Genomic DNA, 15686 nt, shown 5'->3' on the forward strand with positions numbered 1-15686 from the left:
TACATACAGTACTAGAGTTAATCTTACCAATGGATCATAGGAGGTTGCAATGCCCATTAAAGGAATTAAATTCATGGACAGAAGATAAAAGTGACAGGAGGATTCCAATTAAAAGAAGCAGAAGAAGTGTGTGGCTTGCCAAATTCACAAAACACAAATGGCAATTGAAGTCACAAGGTACAATAATGAAATGTACTGTATATATTTAGTGCCATACTAACATAAAGCACTGGCAGAGCATACCTAGGCTTCCAGGGATAGCATTGTGATAGCCAAAGGAAATACTGAAATCTCTCTAAGGACGGAAAGCTCCAACATCAGAGAGGATCTAACCTTAAACCTGTGCTTTCTGCCCCTCTAGGAAGAGATGTGGTTGTGTCTTCTGTACCATAGGGGTTGGGGGCGGGGGTAGAATCTTTGGGTAGAAAAGGGTGGAATCCCCCTAGCCCTGGATCACGTCTGCATTTCCTAGGAAAAGTTACAGTAGCATAGGAATTGCTGCAACACATTTCCCTTCCATTGCAAATAACAGGAAGGGGAGAGTGTTCAAAAAATTCAAAAACAAAATGGAGGAAGGATGAAAACACAACTCCTTCCTCACTTCTTGCCTAACTGGAAGGGATTCGCCAGGATTCTGAATATGTCTAGCATTCCAGACATGGAGCACGCGGACGTCAAAAGACAGGACTTGCCCTCTAAAATCTTATTTTAATTTCTGTTCCTTTTTGACTTATTAGCTGCCCCCTCAAAAAAAAAAAACAAAAAAAAAACCAGCAACTGTCTCAAGTAAGTATTGAATCTTGTAATTTCTGTGGGATTTAAGTGGTTTGAAACTTCTGAAGAACAGAACACAGGTTTCAGGGTCGGCTCCTCCAAACAGTATGAACTAGCATTACCCCTCTAAGCCAGTATTGATTTATTGATTTATTCACACCTTTCTCCTCAACATGACCCCTTGCCCAGTGGTGTCGACTGGGGGACATGGACTTCATATATGCATATACAGACATGGTTCATGAACAAACATTTCTACATAGTTCCGACACCTTCACGTACCTCAGCACACACAGGGAAAGATTTTAAACTCCCCCAAGTCCACTGATACGCATGAGTTGTTAGAGTGTGTCTGCATGTGTGTGCATACACGTTTAAGTTAAATCTAGTAATCACCAACAAGACCGTCACTCCCAGCACTCAATAGTGTAGTTTCTACTAATGGTGGGGAAACAGCAATCAGAGATCAAATGAGAGAGTAAAGGGAATGGGCGTTCTCTGACTTTAGGTTGTGCTTCCTCCAGCAACAGGATTCCAATCCAAGTAACCTTGTGTTAACCTTCCAGTGACCAGTTTTTTTAAAAAAAGCATGGCTTCCTGCAAAATATGGAAGTGAGGAAGAGCATGGCCTATGACAAACAGATGCCTTTCACTTTTTGATAGAGCATACCTTTAGATACATGCTAAGCGTATCATGCGCTTTGTCTTTCAGAAGCAGAAGTATGGGGCAGAACTATCTGTTGCTAGTTATATCTACCAAAAGTACCATTTTTCCTGCCACCGCTAATGGTAGGAAAACAGCCAAGGAGCAACTGTGATGCAGCACAGTCGTCTTCAGGGACTGCACAAGACCACGGAGGGATTCATGTGGCCCTAAGAATGCAGGCTGTACACCCCTGCTCTAAAACATTAGCAACAATGTCAGACAAAACCAAAGTATCTCTTCAGCAGTAATATATAGAGTGGCCTTTTAGGCCAGATGGGCGGGGAATGAATGAATGAATGAATGAATGAATGAATGAATGAATGAATAAAAGACTTCCAATGAAGAAACGAATAAGTGCCCATGATTTTTAAAGTTTATTTTTCCCAAACTTCCACACATATAAGGAAGAGTGTATTCCTAATTACGGAAACCTTTCTTTGCCCTAAGATGATATAAATCAGAGTCATATCACTTATGATTCTCAGAGTGCAGAGATCATCCCTCCCACCCCCTGTGGAAACGTCACTGCTTAGAAAAGCCTATAAAGCAGGGATGGTTTAGTTCAAGAAGCTGAGGGAGAAGCAATATTCAGGTCCTCAAGATCCTCTGAAGATGCTGGTCCACCTACCTCCCCAACAAAACTGGATGTAGCTAGAAATCCACTTCCAGGTATATAAAATTTCATTGTTGGGAATAAGATAAAATTGGGTGCAAGGGATCCTAAATTTCATTCTAAGCAAATTTGCCACTAAATTAACATTTTTTACTGTATTTTTTTTTCCTGAAGCGGGGTGGGTGGGTGTAGGAGTCTGATGGTATCTAAGAAAATAAAAAACATCCTGAGAACGATGTGTGACCTCTGGCATGCACAATTCCCACCCTCCTTCTGAAGGGGCAAGGCACATGTATGTTTCTATTAATCATTTTCTAGAAGTCCCCTTTCAGATCATTTCAAAGTTTCCAAGATGCTGTACTCCAAGACCACCTCCAGCTCAAAACTGTTTATGCCAAGCTGTCCTTCTGAAACATTTCTTGGCTGCACTGTGCTACCATTTTGAGTTTCTCTACATTCAGAGCCTTTACTTGAACACCAAGTTTGTAGTCTGCTGTTAAACACGCTGAAATGAGACAGCACGATTGCCAAAAGGATCATTTCAGTGGTTTATTTTGCTATTTCCAGAGTCATCCTTAAATCAGCAGTAGGGAAGAAGGAAGTGTTGCTAAAGAGATAGTACAGTGGATGCATAATTAAAATAATGAACCAGACTACAAATATAATAAAAATCAGGGAAGGGAGGGGACAGATTTAACAAAAAAACAAAAAAAACCAAAAAAAAAAACCACTACCATGCAATGCACAATTTTACTTCCAGTTTTCATAGTTCATTAACTGTAATTACAATGGTATGCATTTGTTCTATCTTTTTTAATGAAACCTTAAAATTAAATACAGTAGATGCTTTTAATACTGGAAAGCTCTTGGAGTATGCCAAACAAAAGTCTCACAGGTGTAATATGATGTGCTGATACTTATTTAATTGTGATTTATTATACTAAATGCACCTGCTTGGAACAAAGGTTCCCGAACCCCTTCAGCTGTTCTGAAGGCTGGGTCTGTACTAGCCAGGATGATACCCAGAGAGCATAACGACGGATTTGCAAGGCATCAGGCTGGCAGTCGCATCCCTTCCCCTCCAGCCCCCCCCCCCAACACGTGACCTGCATTACCAAAACTGCTTTGCCTATAATCTCTTATAGCCAAACCTGGGGGGGGGGTTGTTTATAACTCAGTAGCCCAGTGCTCCGCATCCAGTGGGGGGGGGCGGTGTTGGTGGACAACAACCTGTACACCCTCAAGGACATGTACACTGATTCTCAAATTTTATCTCTTTTTAAATTTCAATTCCTGGGGGAATGCAATCCTACACAGATGCAATGCGATCCATATAACTCCATGAAAGCCCACGCTTGCAACGGCCGCGGTCCCATCCTGACAGGGCCTCGCGTGTGACCACTGAAAGACGTCGAGCGACACAACGCCGAAATCTCACCCATCTCGCCCCAGCCTGCTAACAGCGCGCCTCCAATTTCCAGCACAAAGCAATACACACAAACACACACACACACAGAGAGAGAGAGAGATGGCGATGGAGCTCCCCAAGGGAACCCAGAGCATCTTCCACAACACACCACTCGCCACAAGCCCGCCATCGCGTGCGGTCCTCCTTACCTGCGCTCTCCAGACGCCGGAGGGGCTTTGCAAGATGCAGCAGAAAAACTCGCCCGCCTCATGGTGTGCCTGCAAGAAAGCTCCTTGCAGCCGCCTCTGTAGTCCTCTCACACACACCGTCGGCCGTTACAGCATTCCACCAGCTCTCTGACCTCTGAACTCCCTTCTCTCTCCTCCCCCCCCCGCAACACACACTCACACCAACACACACACACAAAAACACCGCGGCTGGCTGGGTAGCTAGCTCCCCGCCTCAGCCCGCCCTGCCTGCCTGCCCGCCTCTGCAGTCAGCGCTTCTCTGCTGGTCTGCTTGGCATAAATCAGGCTGGCAGAGGCCTTGCCAGCCGCTCCAGGGAGAAGGCGGCTGCTGGCCAGAGAAGGAAAGGGGGGGGGACTGCATTCAGGTTTCTGAGGCAAGATACCTGAATCACACACACACACACACACACACACACACACACACACACACACACACACATACACACAAACAGAGTGAGTCACAAATCCACACACACACACACACAGAGACAGAGAGAGAGTGAGTCACAAATCCCTTTCCTCCCTGAGGAGGAGAGAGCCCTTAGGGGCACTGGATTTCTGAATCTCTCTCTTTCTCTGGTGATGCACCTCTCTCATGTTTGCACGAAGCGCTCGTGTGACTGGGTGTGTCACAAAAATGACAACTAACAAGGGGCCAATTTTATTTTATTTTTTAAATTTGGCCGGAGCTTTACTTGCCCGTTCTGCGGGAGAACCCACCGCCAGGCTACAGCGCCTGGTTTCCAAGGTGACCACAATACTCAAATATGGTATTTAAAGCCAGGGAGGAAAGGGATTTGTGGATCAGGCCTCAAAATGCAGCCTGCCGGATGTTTTAAAATAATAGTGATTCTGACCATCGTAATAGTGAGAGATATTTGTTGGAATTGCCTTTCCCTTGTCCAGACTTTTGTTGCCAACAGCTAGCCATGGCAGAAGGATGGTGGTGGTGGTGGTGGTGGTGGTGGTGGTGGTGGTGTGTGTGTGTGTGTGTGTGTGTGTGTGTGTGTGTGTGTGTGTGTTGCGTTGCATGACAGTCAAATGATACCAAAAAGGAGAGAAATGGAGGAAGTGGTAGTCTTGTTTTCACATCAGTGCAACCATTTAACAACCACTACCAAAATAACAACATTCAGCTCTTAGAATCTGAGCCTGCATTCTGTGTAGGGTCAAAAGAGCAAAGAGGAAGGGGAGGGAAGATATTAAGTCAGGAAGTGAACGTTTTCATTTTATTTGTTAGGAAAAGTGATTTATGGTTGCTTTATTTCCTGCTTTCACCCATTTTGCTTCCTGCAGGATACATCAGCAGTGTTCAAATACAGTACACTGCTTCCTTGTTGCTGTAATGCATATTAAAGATTAACTGCTCCATTTATTTCAAGATGGGGAAGCATATGTATTGCATAACTTTCCAAAAGGCTGAGCAGCTGACTATAATCCTGTTACAAAGCAAATTTCCCAAAATTAAATATGAAAAAGTAGCTAAAATGTTCCTTCTTATAGATTGGCAATGAAAATGCTTGAGACCTTTCTTTCAGAAAAAGGAACAAAAAGAAGAAACAATAAAGAGAAGAAAAATACAAAGGAGAGAATATCAGATGTGTTATTTTTAAGGGTTGGTGGGATGTGTTGAATGCAATCTAATTGTGTGTGTTTGTGAGTGTGTGTGTGTACATATACATCTCTCTTTGCTTCACTGCCCCCAAAATATATCACAAAAGACAGTGCTAAAAATAATTATAATCATATGCATACTAATTACCATTCCAATGTATACCATTTATCATTTAAAAACATAAAAGAAAATTGCTATAATTGAAACCACATGGTACTCTCCCGAAATAATGAGCTTGACAAGTCATCAGCATAATAGGTTGTTGTTATTATATTAAAATAAGACTGCATTTCAGAACTGGCTCTGATCAGTCATAGGACTGATTATAATGAATGGATGTTCCATTACCCATGGCTCTATAACAAGCCTGGTTGCAGAGATTTAAGTCCCCCACCAAAAAAAAAAAAATTCCTCCCCCCCAAAACACCCTGTACATTCACAGATTACACACTCTTTTTAGCTAATCATTCAGCTCATGTGCATCAAGCAAGCCACACCTTACTGTATTCAGCAGTAACAACAAATGTTAGCCGTCCTGAATGCTACAGCCAAAGCACAGAGTCACATTCAAAACATTTACATCCTTAAATAATTTGAAACAAACAAAAACTAACCTGTTCAAAGCGTTGTTTTTTCCAAGCCATGCGTTGTCCTAGTAATTATGCACCCACACTGGTTGTCACTTTGTAATTCTGTGACGCATTATCTGCCTTCCTGGCTCCCACAGAATCTTCTTAAATTTCCCAGCCCTATGTTTTATTGCCGGTACCATATGCTTTATTGTTCAGCGACAAGAGCTACACTCTGCACAAAGAGTCATTACCTACTGCTTGCTTAGCAGCTTCGGTCTCTCTGACGCTGCCTATGTGATCACATGGGAGTTTTGTCTGATAAAACTGGTCATACTACTGATTTCACTCTGCATGGATTTTTTTTAATCAGCTAAGAGTCTGCTATGAGGAAAGATCAACAAATAATAAAGCTGCTTTAAGTCATTAACACAACACAAATTATGGAAATCCCTTCACAACCTCTTTCCATGCCCATTACAAATCCCTTCAGAACGTCCTTTACGAAACAACGGATTCATTAGAGATTTGAAAATGTGATTAATATTTTTTGCATGAAGGCTAATGACAATATCACAGTATACTATATTTATGCCAGCTGTAATTTCCATTTTTGCAGTTACCAATAAAAAAAGGGAAAATGGCATCTTGCCAGTAAATTTATTATACATTTTTAAGTTGCTAATATTATTCAAAAGAGATTTGATTGCAATCCTAAGCAAACATACTCAGAAGTAGTGAGGCTTATGTCTGAATAACAAAACTAATAAGAATTACATTAAAGAAAGCTTTATTCGGTCCCAAAGGTTTCGACCATACTTTTTTCATTATGTTATAATAAGAATGAGTTAAGTTTACTCAGCTAAGGCTACAATGCTATCTGTACTGATCTGGTTGTAATCCCACTGAACTCAGAGGGGCTACCTTCTGAGTAGATGTTCACAGGATTATGCTGTAACTAAAATCTTCCATCTTGGATAAAACTAAATATCACTTGTGAATGGAATCTCACACCAAATATATATTTATAAAATAACTTTGAACTACAGTATTCTGATTTTAACAGTGTACATTCAGATTTTAAGATTTATAAATGGAAATAATTTTTTAAAATTTCTTTCTGCTTATTCATTGCCTTGAAGTTTGGATATTGACAAATACTTCCTTACAATAAATCTATAATAAATCAGATAGCCTTAAAAGTTTTTTCATCATTCTTAGTTATTTTACTTCTTTGAAAGTAACACAAGTGACTGTAACCAGAAAATGCTATGTCATCTTCAAGAGAGAGAAAAAAACAAGTATTTTTTACTGGAAAAAAATGTGATGTACACAATTTGTGTAATTACCAAAGCTGTATATCTGTTTTGCTCTGAAAACCAGCCCTGCCTAAATAATAGAATGTTCTGTCACTCCCAGCGTAAAACTCTACTGGTTCATGATAAAATAGTCACTGATGTAATAATAGTTCTTAGAATGACATTGAGATTTTCAAAATAAACAAATGACAAATAGTAATGTCATTTACTTATTAACATTTTGCAAATGAAAAAACCTACTTGTTACCCTCTTCACTGTTTCACTGATTAGCATAAGTAATTGATAGCTTGTTGCTTATTAACTGTTGCAAGTTGAGAGAGAGAGATTGAGAGATTGACTTTAATAGATTCAGGATTGGACTCTAACAAAGGCCCTGTGCTATGCAGGTCCACTTCTACAATCCATACCAGATCTTCACTACACAGCACAACTGAACCTGCCATGGGAAAAAAGAAAGCTGGCAAAGATTAATGGACACTCCCGATTTAAAATTATAAAGGAATGAATAAAAAGATGGAAATGGTTATACGTTGGCTATCCATTCCAGTAATTATAAAAACCTCTAATTGCATTCCAATGATGCTAAATATAAGATATGAGTTCTGCTCTAGTCCTGCAGGTAAGAGAAGGAAGTTAAGCTGCTGTTGAATTATCTCTAAATTCCAGTTCTAATTAGTATTTCTTTTACACCCAAACAATATAGGTAAAATAGATATTAATCGCTTTAAGTTCCACCATTTTGGTGAAAACCCATAATAAAGCACCAAATGAGCAGATGGTCCAAGGTAGGAATATGTGAGGGGAAAGATTGTAGCCTTATATATTAATGAGTAAAAAAATAAAAGTCAACTAGGTATCTTTTAAATTAAGAGCTTCTTTAATTAATAGTGATGCTTTATAAAAAGAAGAATATCACAGAATACAAAGACAGGTAGCCATTTTGCTGCAGCAGACAGAATCAGTAGCAAAATAAAATGCTAGCAAATGGAGGAAGATGAAAATACTGTAGAAGAGAAAAATGGCAATGAAGTGGCCATTATTACACACTGTGGGGAGATTATGATTGACAGAAGGCTGGACAGGCATGTAGCTAGAGTATGCTGTAAAAAACTGAATAAACTATTAAATACACTAACCATAAAAATCCAGTTTGAAAGATAAACAATTGGCTTTATTGGACAAACTCTGAATTTCCTCACTTGTATCCAAATTCTTAAAACAAATTCTACTGGAAAGGAAAGAGTACTATGCCATGAAGGAAAAAATATTGTATTTCTAGATAGTCTTGGTGAAGGGGGAGTATTGTTTTGTAATATTGTGTTATTTTTGTGTTTTTAAGGTTATCTTGCTTAGTCATGTCTCATTTTTTTTAATTGGTTGTTATAAAATAAAAAAGATTTTTAAAAAATATTCTTACAGGATACACTGGGGTTGGTTTACTTGAGAACATAGATACCATGAGGATTTTTGTGTTCTTTTTAATATGACAGAATCTGTCCAGAATTTGAGTGTCAACAAATACAGCAAATATGTTTTTGTAAACATCTCCTGGAAACCTACTGGTTTTCAAGCAAGGCTTCTGTAGACAATTAGCTGTGGTTCATTGGAACTAATTGATGAGATATCAGGGGAGATCTCAATTGTGCTGTGAGGCACATGACCAGGCATGTGACTGAAGCATGTCCTGGCACCTCATCAGTTAGCTTCTATTAGCTGTGTCAAGTTATGCAAAGCTTATACAAACATCAGTGGTGAAGGAGTTTAGTTTTAAAACAGAAAATTTGCAAGGACAGGATTAAGGTGTGTAAACTTCTGAATAATGTCGAGAACATGGAGAAAATATATATCTTCTCCCTCTCTCTTAATAGCAGAGCTTGAGGCTTCTCTAGGTACTGTAGGTTGTTTCTTCATTAACACATTTTTGTGGAAATTTTAAAAAAAGATTGGAAAAAGCAGTGTAAAAGCATGGGAGACTTACACATGGAAGACAATGGTCTTCGGAATCCTATGTATGCAGTGTGGGTGATTGCACAATAAAAGCCTCATCTGGAAGTATCTGCAATGAAGCTGGTACTTGCTTTAGATTCAGGACATACAAAAAAAAATCTTCATATTGCATAATTACTTTGTGGAATTCACCATCATAAGATGGAGATGCTTTAAAGTGATTTAAATGGCATTAAAAGGGAACTAAACTTTTTTAGGGACAGAAGATGCATCAGTAGTTAACTCTGGATTACTCTGCTGATATACATCTGTGCATAAATTAGGAATATATATGGAATAATTCTCAAAATTTTAGTCATTCCAGATTGCATGAGCTCTTTATCAGGTTGGCAAAAGACATGAGCTAAAACACATGTTCAAATGAATTTAGCAGACTGCTGGATAGCTCAGTGGTTTAGGGATCTGACTCAGGAGCCAGAGGCTGGGAGTTCGATTCCCCCACTGTGCCTCCCTGACAGAGGCCGGACTCAAATATCCGTAAGGTCCTTTCCAGCTCTGCAATTCTAAGATGAGGAGGAGGATTCCTGCTCTTACGTATTCTCTCTAGTGATACATTCTCTTTTGTCATTAGATATGAAAAGAAAGCCGTTAGATATGAAAAGAAAGCAATTGTTTCAGTGTTAATTGTACTTTTGCTTTTACTTGGTTTTCACAGTCATACATCTTTCACCATTTAAGGGAGTGCTGCTTCTAAGTACTGAATCAGCATCTAGTACACTGAGACACACTGTTTAATTTTTATTTATTTATTTATTTATTTGATTTTTACCCTGCCCCTCTAGACCATGTCTACTTTAAAAGGTGAACAGGGGGGAATGATGCTTCATTAGTAATGAAAATGTTTTGATTGCAGACTCAGTTTGGCATAAATGGTAATATAAGTTTTCTCTTTTATAGTATAAATACTTCTAATAGAAAGGGCTTTTTGATACTACTTTTAGAGTCCACGTTTTATTTATTGATAGTATTTACCATATTTTTCTGTTTATAAAATGACCCAATGTATAAGACGACCCCCCTTTTCTAACCCCCAAATTAGAAAATGTGCACGATCGCACCCCTTTGATCCTGAAGCCCTTTCACAGGCTGCGTTACCCTGTGGCTTTGCAAAAGGCAGGGAAAGTGGCTGTCTTCCATGTATAAAACGACCCTCAATTTTTTTGTCTAATTATTTAAGTAAAAACTGTCACTTTATACACAGAAAAAATGGTACTATTTCTGGTATCAGTATATTCATTGGTAGCTCACTGCCCAATGGAATTGCTCAGCTTGGCATTTTGGGATGATCTCCCCTCACTGGGCTAAAGATTGCCCTTGAATATACTTCTGTAATTTTGATGGTTTAATATAGCTTTACAGTATATACTCATGATATAAAGAAATGTGCTGTGTCCTCGTGTGTGTTTATGCTTTGTGACGTGTTTTTAACAATGGCAGAAATACTTCTTCCTGCAGTAGTTCACTTAATAATTTATCTTTATTACAGATTACTTCTGAAGAAGGACTAAGATTAGCATGACAGCATAAATGCAACATTTCTTTTCAAGTGCTGTATACCTGTTAGTATTTGTTGATAATGCAGGAGGAGGAGGAAGAACAAAATCACGTGGGTGGCTACCGCCTTCATTCCCTGCTTAGATTGATCCTTTTGTCTAATTCAGACTTATTTCCAGGATGGCTGTGAACACCACTGTCTCAAAACCTGAAGCTAAAGCTCAAATGTCCCTTGCTGTTTTATAGCATTAAGCTTCAAGGAGACATTTTGCTTCCCCCAGTGGGCACAACTTTGTAACATATGTATGGAAGAGAAAGGAGCAGAGGCTCCCTGAATGTCCATAACTGTGAAGAACCAGGGGAGGAAATGTTACAGCTGTTTGCCCCAATCCTGCTTGCCAGAAGTCAGTTACAAGGCAGGACCCTTCCTGTGCAATGGCGAATCTATGGCACGCGTGCCACAGCTAGCACACAGAACCCTTTCTGCTGGCACGCGAGCCATAAGCCACCAGATCACTACTCCGCACTTCGGCAGGCAGATCTGGAGCAGCCGGTGCTGGCAGCGGATCTGGAGTGGGGTCTCAAGGCACCTCCATGCCAGGATCCCCCCTTCCGCTGCCACTTCTGGTTCCACTGCTGCTGCTTCCAGTTCCACCACTGCCGCGGCGCACTGACCACTGAACCACCACCACCCCGGTTTGGACATGCAAGCCCAAAAAGGTTCGCCACCACTGCCCTAGACCTTACCAAGCATGGTGGAGATCTTCTGCCAGACCTTCCTTTCCATCTTTCTTGTGGCAAGAGAAAAAGAGGCTTCCTTATGGCTTGGTCATTTGAGCTGTTAGGATGCGGGAAGATACAGCTTGAGGGAGGAAGGGTATTGTGATTATCATTTTATAGCTAAAAGGGCAAAGGTATCACTTATTTAACCAGGCATGCATGGAGTAAGGATGTAATGGATCCTCACAAATTTTCTGGTCTTGGGCAGAGCAGAGTGTCTTACACATTACAGTAATATGTTTCGTTGAAAAATGAGAATTTGCTGTGAGACTTTTCATTCCTCGATGAGAGTGAAAAGACTGGCACTGGTTTCATCAGCAACAGCGGACACACACAAAGTGCAAAGACCTTGCACAGAAAATGTATTATGCATTAAAATCTTGCATTTTGCACAAAATACAAGGTTTTCGGCATTACACATATTTGCCTAAAACTCATGTCTGTGGCTTTTGAAGCAACGAAGCAGAGAGCTGGCTTACATGTGCCATCATCTCATCAACAAACACACTCACAGAGGTGCATTAGAAAATGCTATCGGGGGCGGGGAGCTTATGGCAAATTAATCAAACTCCATCCGTTATGCTATCATCTTCCAGTAAGTAAATAAAAAACTCCTTTGTGCTCCCCCCCCCACTTGCCTGGAAGTGCCTCCTGTTTTGTTTTTTTCAATCAGCTGTTGCTAAATACTGCACTTCCCACAATAAGTAGACATGTACCAGAACACTAACTGAATGGAGTGTCAACCAAGCAGCCTGACCATATTGAAGAGGGAATATAAGGATTGCTAAATTCTGATACATTACATTCAAAGCAACATATAATAGCTGCCTGGAATAATAGCCTCCTACTAGTAATCACAGGGGATGAACAAAGTATCCCATCCTTAAGACACTAAATATTCATCTCGGAATGCCAGTTGAATTAGTGCAGTACAGTACTGCTATCAAAACACTGGGTTGAGACTTGGTCCTCAGCAAATGGGAAACTAAAGCCCATTTATTATGTCAAAAACTGGAAAGACACTGTATTTGATAACCTGGGGAAGTACACAGCTTTCACAAACAGGCACTTTCCATATCGATAGACCTGGGAAACAACACACAACAAAATCTTGAGGATACAGTAGTGGTTAAATGCCACACATCAGCATCAGAATGTTCCATACACTCCATACACTGTTTACAGAATCACAACTGATTCACTGTTTCAGCGACGTCTCTCCAGCACAAAATAATTAGGGCATAACGCCCCCATCTGCTCCATGCCATCCTTCATCTTGGCATATCCACACTTTACAGAAGCATTGCAATATTCTTCTCTTGTGTAAAAGTTGCTATAAAGAGCATCAGCTAAGGGATTTGTTCCTGTGCTGTCATGATACATAAGTGATAAGCAACCTCAACTGGGCCTCAAGAGTAGAACAATTTCTTTGATAAGAAGGAAATGGTAAACACTTCTAACATACATCAGTTTAGAGGATTAAAGCACTGCAAGCAATCATTTGTCAAATTCAGCGAAGTCTGCATATTACCTGCAGCATGGCATTTTTATTTTCTACATTTCTTTCTCCTGATCACATTTCCGAAAGTGTAAAATGTGACTTTAAAAAATGTTAAGTTGCTAAGGAAGAAATGAGCTTGTTGCCAAGCTTTACGTAAGCTCCTTTTTATATATATGTTGATTGAAGAAGAAGGCAGGGCGCCAACCTCTGTTGCTCTCACAATTTGTTATAATATGGGAAACAAAATGCTACTTCCATCTACCCTACTGAGGAACTAGGCTTAGAGGCAAAGCAATTCCTTTCTTTGCCATCAACTTCTTCCTTCTCTATAGCTTTCTGACCAGAGAGGCAGAGTGTTTACTTACACTTAACACACACATAACTAAATTCCGTTCAGAGTCTATACCTCTCCTTTAAATGGTTTCAAGTCTCTCAACTATTTCCTCTTCCCCACCCCCAGACTTGCAGTATTGCTAACTTTTCCTTTTTCACTACATGCCTGGTACATTACTGAAAGAATCCTGCACACTCAGAGAGTCAGTGCTAGTAGCTTGGACAGAACCAATACTTTATACAAGCAGCAGAAGAATGCACTCACACTATCTGTGTGTGTGTGTGTGTGGGGGTGTTTCTGGACCGGTCACTGTCTCTCATTCTAACATACTACAAAAGGTATTTACAAGGGAGTTTAATACATAAACAAAGCACAAACATCCAGAATGGCCTTTGGTATTCTTCAGTGATATCCTGTGCTGGCCTCCTACTACCACTACTGTACCAAGGTCTACCTTAACATTGCCGGTCAAAAGCCATGATGGAGGTAATGGCTATTTTGCAATAAGAAAAAAAAGGGGGGGATATGGGAGAATTAGAAATGGAATAGAATGAAATCTGGAATCCTATAAAACTCCACAAGTGTGGTAGAACAGTTGCATAATGAAACACTTCCCTGGAAGCACCCTATGAATGAATCTGTTAACTGTGGGCTCACCCACACAGTGGTGTTGCTTCCAGTTGTTCTGGGTCATTTTGGTATTATTTTGTTCCAGATTTAAATACACTGAAGTAGTATTTACTGCATGCCCACACATGGGGAGGATATTTAATGCTGGGGTTAGGGTGGGTTCTCCTACCTGTCCATGCACATCTGGAATTGTTCTCGGATGTCTCTCTCGCAAGACATTCTGCCCAACCCTTCTGCCTATCTTCTCCACCTTCTCCCTGCCTACGTCTCTCTCTCTCTCTCTCTCTCTCCTCCCTCCCTTCCTTGCTTTACCTGTTCATGGGGCACGGAGGGATGGAGATTGGTCTTTTTACTCCAGCAGAAAACATTTGTAAGGAAACAGTATCAAATGAAACACACCATTGAAGTGTGTGGATCAGCACAAAACAACACAGCACTAGGGTCCACAAGAGCAATCCTCCATTGGAGCAAAGCAGAACAATGGCAGCAACATCAAAAACCTAGAAAAGAAAAGAAAAGAAAAGAAAAGAAAAGAAAAGAAAAGAAAAGGGTTCTGTCCTGTTTTGACTCTGTTGACACTAGTTTCAACTTTGCATTGTGTGGACACTGAGATGCAGTAACACACAGCGTGTGTGCAAGGAAAGTTATACAAATGCTCAGTGTGGAAGAATTCTCACTCATAGTAATCAAACTGAAACTGTCCAATATGAAACTAATATCCCTGATCAGGACTGGACGTTGGTTTAACTAGGCCACTGCGCTGTGTTAAGCACCTTATCACAATTTATCTATTTTTAATTGCTTTGTGTGCTTTGAAGTGCAGATTCACAGTGCAATGAGTAGACCTGAATACAGGTACCTGTTAAGGAATTGTTGGTCCAGCATGACAATTCACAAAACTGAGCGGGGAGGGGGAGCCTTGAAGACTGCAATTTTCAGATTACTTTCTCAAGGAAGTGCCCCACTGAAAATGTGCCTTGATGTTTGTAATACTGTATAAGGATATATTGCTCTCAAAGCAATTTTCTGTTTCTCACTGGGCAAAGTTAACTATCTTTGTGGGGAAAGAGGGATGCCTCTCTGTGGGAGGAAAAATTCACACGTTGAAGAAGAATACACCTGCATCAAGATCTGAAAAGAAAGCGAGTTTGTGATATAAAATAAGATGTGATTGATTCCATTCATAGTTTTATTCAATAAAGCAGGTTAGGCCAACTACCCTCTCTCAGACTTGTATTCCCAGTAGGAGACAGAAATGGTGCCTTTATTCTACATTGCTAGCATCAGCAGCTGTATTATTACTCATTGTCAACATTTTATCATCTCATTTCTACTCCTGAGCATAGCAGGAGAATAAGGGACAAAAAGACACTGCTCCGTAAGGTTTGCAGATATCTAGGTCTGTTCCATAAACTCCAAAACAGCTCTTCTCTACCAAGTGTCCTGACTTCAGATTCTACCGAAAACAAACATTGCAAATGCCTCCTGATGCAAAACATCTGAGGAATTTCAATGGGAACCAAAAACAATTTTGAAACCATTTGCCTCGGGGTTCCTACAGATTTCCAACCTTTTGTTTTAATTTGTGTTTCCAAGTTTTTTTGGAAGCTCATGGGAATATGAGAAATAACGAGGAGAGGAGATAGCAGGAGAAGAGAAATGAAATTTAATCTTAATTATATCATTA

The 15686-nt window shown here is 40.2% G+C and overlaps 1 protein-coding gene across 3 annotated transcripts in view; it reads right to left on the reverse strand.

The window, feature by feature from the left end:
• CSRNP3 (cysteine and serine rich nuclear protein 3) overlaps positions 1-15686 on the reverse strand; it is an 87217-nt gene that overhangs the window by 52767 nt on the left and 18764 nt on the right. The window contains exon 1 of one of the 3 annotated variants that reach the window (XM_020789426.3): positions 5979-6436. The exons of 1 other annotated variant lie outside the window; for it this stretch is intronic. The gene's annotated coding sequence lies outside the window, so the exon portion shown is untranslated. Of the gene's footprint in view, positions 1-3710; positions 3932-5978; positions 6437-15686 lie in introns of those variants that run through there. One more of the 3 variants, XM_020789427.3, reaches the window with a different exon arrangement.

This window comes from Pogona vitticeps, chromosome 1 (assembly GCF_051106095.1).
Source record: "Pogona vitticeps strain Pit_001003342236 chromosome 1, PviZW2.1, whole genome shotgun sequence".
Lineage (NCBI taxonomy): Eukaryota > Metazoa > Chordata > Lepidosauria > Squamata > Agamidae > Pogona > Pogona vitticeps.